This window comes from Coffea eugenioides, chromosome 11 (genome assembly GCF_003713205.1).
Source record: "Coffea eugenioides isolate CCC68of chromosome 11, Ceug_1.0, whole genome shotgun sequence".
Taxonomy (NCBI): Eukaryota; Viridiplantae; Streptophyta; class Magnoliopsida; order Gentianales; family Rubiaceae; genus Coffea; species Coffea eugenioides.
Window position 1 is genome coordinate 20,791,512 of NC_040045.1, and position 7,188 is coordinate 20,798,699.

At 32.4% G+C, this 7,188-nt stretch overlaps 1 non-coding gene across 1 annotated transcript; it reads left to right on the forward strand.

The window, feature by feature from the left end:
- Positions 1 to 525: 525 nt before the first annotated feature.
- On the forward strand, positions 526 to 597 carry TRNAT-UGU. Its single transcript has one exon. It is a non-coding gene; the product is annotated as a tRNA-Thr (tRNA).
- The last annotated feature ends 6,591 nt before the right edge of the window (positions 598 to 7,188 follow it).

Consider the following 7,188-nt stretch of genomic DNA (forward strand, 5'->3'; position numbering starts at 1 on the left):
AGAAATGGGCCATATGTCAAAATGAGATGGATTCACTTGGCAATCATTGGGATTGTTATAGTAACTCCACTTTTTTCTTATATAATAGGTAGATAGAAATAGTATATAATATGGATATAGACATATGTTTTTAAGGTGGCGATTGTTTGTAGTAGTATGTATCTCAAATTTTTTGTACTTGATCCAATCTAACGGTCGATGATCTGATTGTACATTAAAGGGTAGATATTAATCTTTCCCATGTATAATCGTGTTCTTTGATAAGTTCATCCATTGAATCTCACCAAATGAAAGCGCGAATCTTCCACAAAGATCAAACAGTGGAGAACAAAGGTAAGTACAATGAGAAATCATCGAATGGTGAAAAGCATATCTTGAGGAAAAGTTACTAATCTTAGGGCCAAAAGGCGACATCTAATCTACCACAACTTCTGTGGTCTTCACGACACGAGTAGATGAAAGGTGCATTGCAAAATTAAGACATTTACCGAATGAAATAAAAACTAAATGCACCTGGGCCACATTGCCCCTATAGCTCAGTGGTAGAGCGTCAGTCTTGTAAACTGAAGGTCTGTAGTTCGATCCTGCATGGGGGCAAAATTGGTTTTGCATTTCATTATTCCTCTTCTTTTACATCTCCTAAAAGTAGCTTCAACGAGCACCCATAACCTGTTTCTTCAATCAGAAAAACGAAGCAACAATAAACTTCCCAACCACTAAATTTAGCAAATTAAACCTGAGACACAAGCTATTAGCAAATACGTATAGACATATATCTATTCCAACATTCTTAAGGTCAAAACCTGGATAAACTTTCTCCAAGTCCACAGATTCTGCCATAAACTAAGCAAATTTCAGAAGCAAATAAAAAGCCAGGCATCCAATGCATTTTTTCGCCTTTCTGCTCTGGGGCGAAATTGTTTCGCTTTGCAGCTTTTCCTCTTGCTTATCCTATGAAGTTTTGGTCAACCAGTTTGCCAATTTCTCTATTTATTATGCAGCATTCATATTTTCTTGCTAAGGCGGAAAAACAATTTCATTAAGCAATTAAACCCCATAGCTTCTCTCTTTTTTTGCTTTTCACCTTTCCCTTGTACGTCTCTGTCGCATTCTAATTTTCCCATTAAGGCCTAAACACAACTTCATGAAGCAATTAAAACCAGTAACCTTTTTTCTGTTTTACTTTTTTTTTTTATTATAAGATTACAAAGGGTCCCACAAAGGATCCAAAATCGTGGGAATGAAATAAACAATCAACAAACTAACCTACAAATGTTGTGCATTAAAATTGAATAATAGTATTACAAACTAATCCACATATAGTCAGGGAAAAAAAAGTCGGAATAGTGAAACTTGAATTAAAACTTCTCATTGTTGACGCCTCAAACTTGAGGCCACAGCATCTTTTTTTTTTTTTCCCTGAAATGCGAAAATAACTCCTTTGCACCAAACAAATAAACAGAGACAGGATAACATAATCTTTTAGGGAGGCAAGGGCTTTTACAATCACTGAGTTTAGTAAATTAAACCTTGAGATATTTGCTATTAACAAATGAATACATAATTTCAATTATTACCAGCATTCTAAATATAAATGCAGACATTCCCTAAAGCCTTTCCTTCCAAGAAATCAGCAGAAACCATATGCTACTCTTGTTGGATGTGTGCACGTAATTTTCAATTCATTCCAAAGCCAGTGATAGCATAGTCAAAACTTAACTCAGTATCATAGTCCAATGACTTAGAAGATCTTGGGATAGCTTGTTTCAAGCCGAATGTCTGTGTCTTAGCTACTTCTTCGTTGTGCTAAGAATACACTGTTGGAAAGAAGTACATTGATTACCGAAATAAGAGTGCAAAGAAATGGGATATTTGGTAACTAAGAAGGAAGCTAAAGCATAGGATACCCTACTGCCATTGAAAGCGATTTCAGTCCCTACAGGAACGTGTCCATGGTGCAAATGGGTCATTGGGCGGTCACCCTATAGGATATAATGGCCAGCCTTGGTTGCGTGCACTCGCAAGTCAAGACTTCGAGTTCAATGGATTAGTCGGCACCAAAGATTAAGAAGGAAGAAGAAAATGTGGTTCACTACTCAACTTCGACTCCAAGTTCACTATTCATAGTAGCATTAGGATATAGATATATGTACCATCATTAACACATACATGAATTTAGAAGTTCCATGAATGAACAAATAAATTCCAAGAGCTACATGAATCTAGAATAAATGAACGTAGAATGAATAGATTTGAAACTTTAAGTACATGTATATGCAAATACATGAATGAACCTTAGTGAAATATGAAAAGGCATCTCTCTAAATTTGAGGCAAAATTCCAACAAATCCAACATACATCAATGACCACAATAACTGAATTGGATCAGACCGGAGAAAATTGCTCTGAACCCTTCGTCTGTTAGAAAGCCTCACACCAATCCTATAAACAACATTCCTATCACTCTCTTGGGTTTTTTCAATTAGAGCTGGATAAGCAACAGTTTTTGATTACTCAACCACTATCAGCATGCACTTCTTCATCTTTTTCTTCTTCTTCTTGAGCCTGTAGAGGACGGCGTTTTGGCAAAAGATTGAGATGATGATCCTTAGGGGTGCCATCCATGAACTGTACAAGATTCACCATTCATTTCTCGCCAACAGCTTAGTTTCTGGCTTGAGACAAGTCAATCACCATGATAAGAGGAAGAGTATTATCAGTTTCTGAGGCTACTAATAATTTGTAATATGTGTAAACTTTTTTGCCTTCTTCCGTGTGATCATAAACCTGCCACAAGACGAAGTAAATGCTCTTGACTGTTTTAGCAAAAACTTCAGTGGCCTATGTATCCGATTAAGCAGATGAGAGGTGAATTCTCCCATAGACTGAGGGTATATAGATATTGGTTCATTAACAAATATTTCTTAGTGGTTTTCCAATTGGGAATAGGAAATTATGACTATTTGGGGTTTTGTATTATTATATTTAGGGTTTGGGCACCCCTTAAAATACATTTAATGTGTTATATTTTGGAAAATATAAAATTCATTAGGAAAAGTAAATAAATACAAGGGAGAGTAGACAAGATTAAATAGGAAAAATATATAAATGCAAAAGAGGATAATAATTATTAGTATGCATATATATATATATATTTATATGATAGTTTAGGTGAAAACTAGGGTGGCATTTGGTTCGCATGTTGGAATCGGATTCGGATTCGGAATCATTCATCGGATTTGGAATGGAATCAATCATTCCAGTACATTTGTTTGGTTTAGTGTCAGGAATGTATATCATTTGTTATGAAACAATTTAAAGTGTGGATGTTCCTTTGTATTCCCAAGAGGATTAATTCATGATTTATGGCTATATTATATATAGAAGTTACAATCCATAAATCTACTCATGTAGTGGAGAAACCGTTTCATAAGTTTCTTCATATTCTTGCAATAGTGAGTGTTTAATAGGATTGATGTTCCTTTAATCTTGTAGTACCTATATATAGAGGTATATTGACACCCTTTGTAAGGACTTTTGGATTGGTTGGAATATCAGAATATCATTCTCTATTTCTCTAGTATCTCCATTCATACTATAATAGTTTATTAGTTTTATAACACGTTATCAGCACGAGTCTCTACTTTTGAGCAAAAGGTGAAAACGGAGGCTCTACCTTGAACAAAAGTGAAACACAAGATTTTGCCGAAATTCTGCTCGCATTTCTTCAAGTAAATTCTGAGGTAAATTTCTAACTCACAAACTTATTTCAATTTCTTATGACTAATATTTGAATGATCACAAAATATAAATGCCTATTGCCAAGCAATTACTAAACAAGAACATATACTCTTTGACATCTTTGAGGTAATATTTCATCTTTTAATTCTACTTATTTATCTTTAAAATTATTTGTTATAAATACTTATATTCTGATGCATTGAATTTTGAAGATGCTATTATAGAAAATCAATTATATTTGAGGATCTACTTGTCCTTTGAAATACTTAAAGAAAAATATTCGACCACCCGAAGATGGTCGTTTTTAACGAAAAGATTTGACCACCAGAAGATGGTCATTATTTCAAAGCCCGGTATAATAAATTTACTTATGGCTGCAAGTACATAATTCTGCTATGTTTAGAATTATTTCTTAGTTAAAAATAATATTCTCTACATATTTCTCAAATATGCTCCTGTAGTAGCAATATTGAGAGAAAATTTGAGAAGTATTTTGTACTTATTGCATACTAATTCTAGTCCATTCCCAGAAGTGAATGCGACTAAATTTCAATTTATTAGTTATGGTTGTTGCCATGACTATAATTTTGGTAAATATATATTTTACCATGACAAGAGAAAAAGTTACCACTTAAAGTGGGATAATAATAATAAGGACAAGAAAATAAGAATTCTGAAAATAAATGTCCCGAAGTATATTTGACGAATCAAAATTATAATATCATCTTCACATGGCCAATTTCTTTAAACACCCTGAAGGTGTATGATGATTGATTTAATTAGCTTTTTTTCCTGAAAAAGAAATGGATGTTAAATATTTGGTATCAAATGATTATGGTGATGATATTTGTTCCATAAGAATTATGGTGACAATAATATATGTCTCATTAATAAATGCTAGTATAGACACTATTTTCCAATAAAAGAGACAAACACAATTAGTGATAGTGCTTAAGTGATTGAAAACTCCGAAAGAGCCACTGCTATATTTTTCCCTGTTAGAGAAGAGTTTATCATAAATAAAACACTACTTTTTACCATGTCTCGAAAGAATCATTGAATTTGAATATCCGTCGAAATGGATATCAAATTGAGACATTAAATGAGACAATAATAGAGATCATGTTTAGAAATCAAATGAGATAAAGATTAATTATATCATAATAATCATTCGAGAGAGAAATGGTTATCGATATAGTTGTCTTCATTCTCATTTGATTTATAATTATCACTTGCAGTAAACCAGAAGTTTACTGATTCTAATGGATAGATGATTTGACAATAGTGAGAATATTTGAGAGCCGACAAGTATTTATATATTCCCCCTTTATATTATATATGACTCTAAAAGAAATTTAAAATTTATGTCGGGTATGAATCACCTTTCATGATTAAATATCGTAAAATATTGATGGGTGATCTATTGAATGATTTATTTATTCTGATGAATTGCGATTCCCGACATTAGGGGGAGGAAAAGATCAACCGAAAGGAAATCATCTGAAAAATTAGATTTCCTCGATTCTCATATAAAATAATGTGAACTAGAAGTTCAAGAAATTATTCATTTGCAGAAAATTGCAAACCAATTGTCAGATATATTATCGACTCCAGAAGAGTCATTAAATCAACTATTCCTGCAGGAAATACCTTGGTTAAAATTGATGTCCCTGAAGGACATGCATAAGTGCTACAAATAAATTTGAGGTCGGCCTACCTAAATAAGGTATAAATTGATTTCAAATATCTCCGGAGATTAAATAAATGTCATGACAAAATTCAACCTCTTGAAGAGGTCGCTCCTGAAGAGCCAACTCCTGAAGAGAATGAAATCATAAAAAATTTAATTGGACCCTAATAAAATGTAGCACTTGATATTATAGAAGTTGATGAGGATCATGAATCTAGATCGGTTGATGAATGTCGGTATAGAAATGATTGTTCAAAGTGGAAAGATACGATCCAATCTGAATTGGATTTATTGGTTAAAAGAAAAAGTTTTTGGACTTGTAGTCCAAACACCTGAAGATGTAAAGCCAGTAGCCCAAGAATTTTCACAAATATTTGGATACCAATGATCCAATATGTCTATGTGTTTTTATCAAGAAAAATGGATCAAATTTTGTGATAATTGCGGTGTATGTTGATGATTTAAATCTGATTGGAACTCCTGAAGAGATTCAAAATAATGTTAAATATTTGAAGAAAGATTTTGAGATCAAGAATTTTGAAAAAACAAAATTCTACCTTGATTTACAAATTGAGCATTTGAAAAGTGAAATTTTTGTCCACCAAACTGCTTATACCCGAACGGTATTAAAGCAGTTTTATATGGATAAGGCACATACATTAAGTACTAAAATTGTTGTCAGATCATTAGATCCTAATAAGGATCCTTTTAGACCGCAAGAGGAAGATGAAGAGACACTTGGTCCTGAAGTGCCATATCTCAGTGTAATTAAAGAATATTAGAATGCAACGATTAAAAGATCTCAAATGATGTTTGCATTAGGGGGAGAAATTAATACACAGGAATAGTGTACTCTTTTTTCTTCACTGGGGTTTTTGTCCTGATAGGTTTTTCTCTAGTAAGGTTTTAACGAGACATATTCTTTGTGTAATGGACATCCAAGAGGGAATGTTATGAAACAATTTAAAGTGTGGATGTTCCTTTGTATTCCCAAGAGGATTAATTCATGATTTATGGCTATATTATGTATAGAAGTTACAATCCATAAATCTACTCATGTAGTGGAGAAACCGTTTCATAAGTTTCTTCATATTCTTGTAATAATGGGTGTTTAATAGGATTGATGTTCCTTTAATCTTGTAGTACCTATATATAGAGGTATATTGACACCCTTTGTAAGGACTTTTGGATTGGTTGGAATATCAGAATATCATTCTCTATTTCTCTACTTCTTTCTCTAATATCTCCATTCATACTATAATAGTTTATTAGTTTTACAACATCATTACTATAGTTACGTAAATAGGATATAAGATAGAAGTTACAATCCATAAATCTACTCATGTAGTGGAGAAACCGTTTCATAAGTTTCTTCATATTCTTGTAATAATGGGTGTTTAATAGGATTGATGTTCCTTTAATCTTGTAGTACCTATATATAGAGGTATATTGACACCCTTTGTAAGGACTTTTGGATTGGTTGGAATATCAGAATATCATTCTCTATTTCTCTACTTCTTTCTCTAATATCTCCATTCATACTATAATAGTTTATTAGTTTTACAACATCATTACTATAGTTGATGTTTGGTTCGTTGGCTTTTGTAAATAGGATATAAGAAATTTTCACTAATTAAATATATTAGTAAATTTAGTATAACTAATTAATAACCCTTTTAATTATTATGTTTATTTTGGTATCCTTTATGGAAAAGGAAGTTGCAAAAGAAATAAAAAAATTGGAAATTGGATATAGA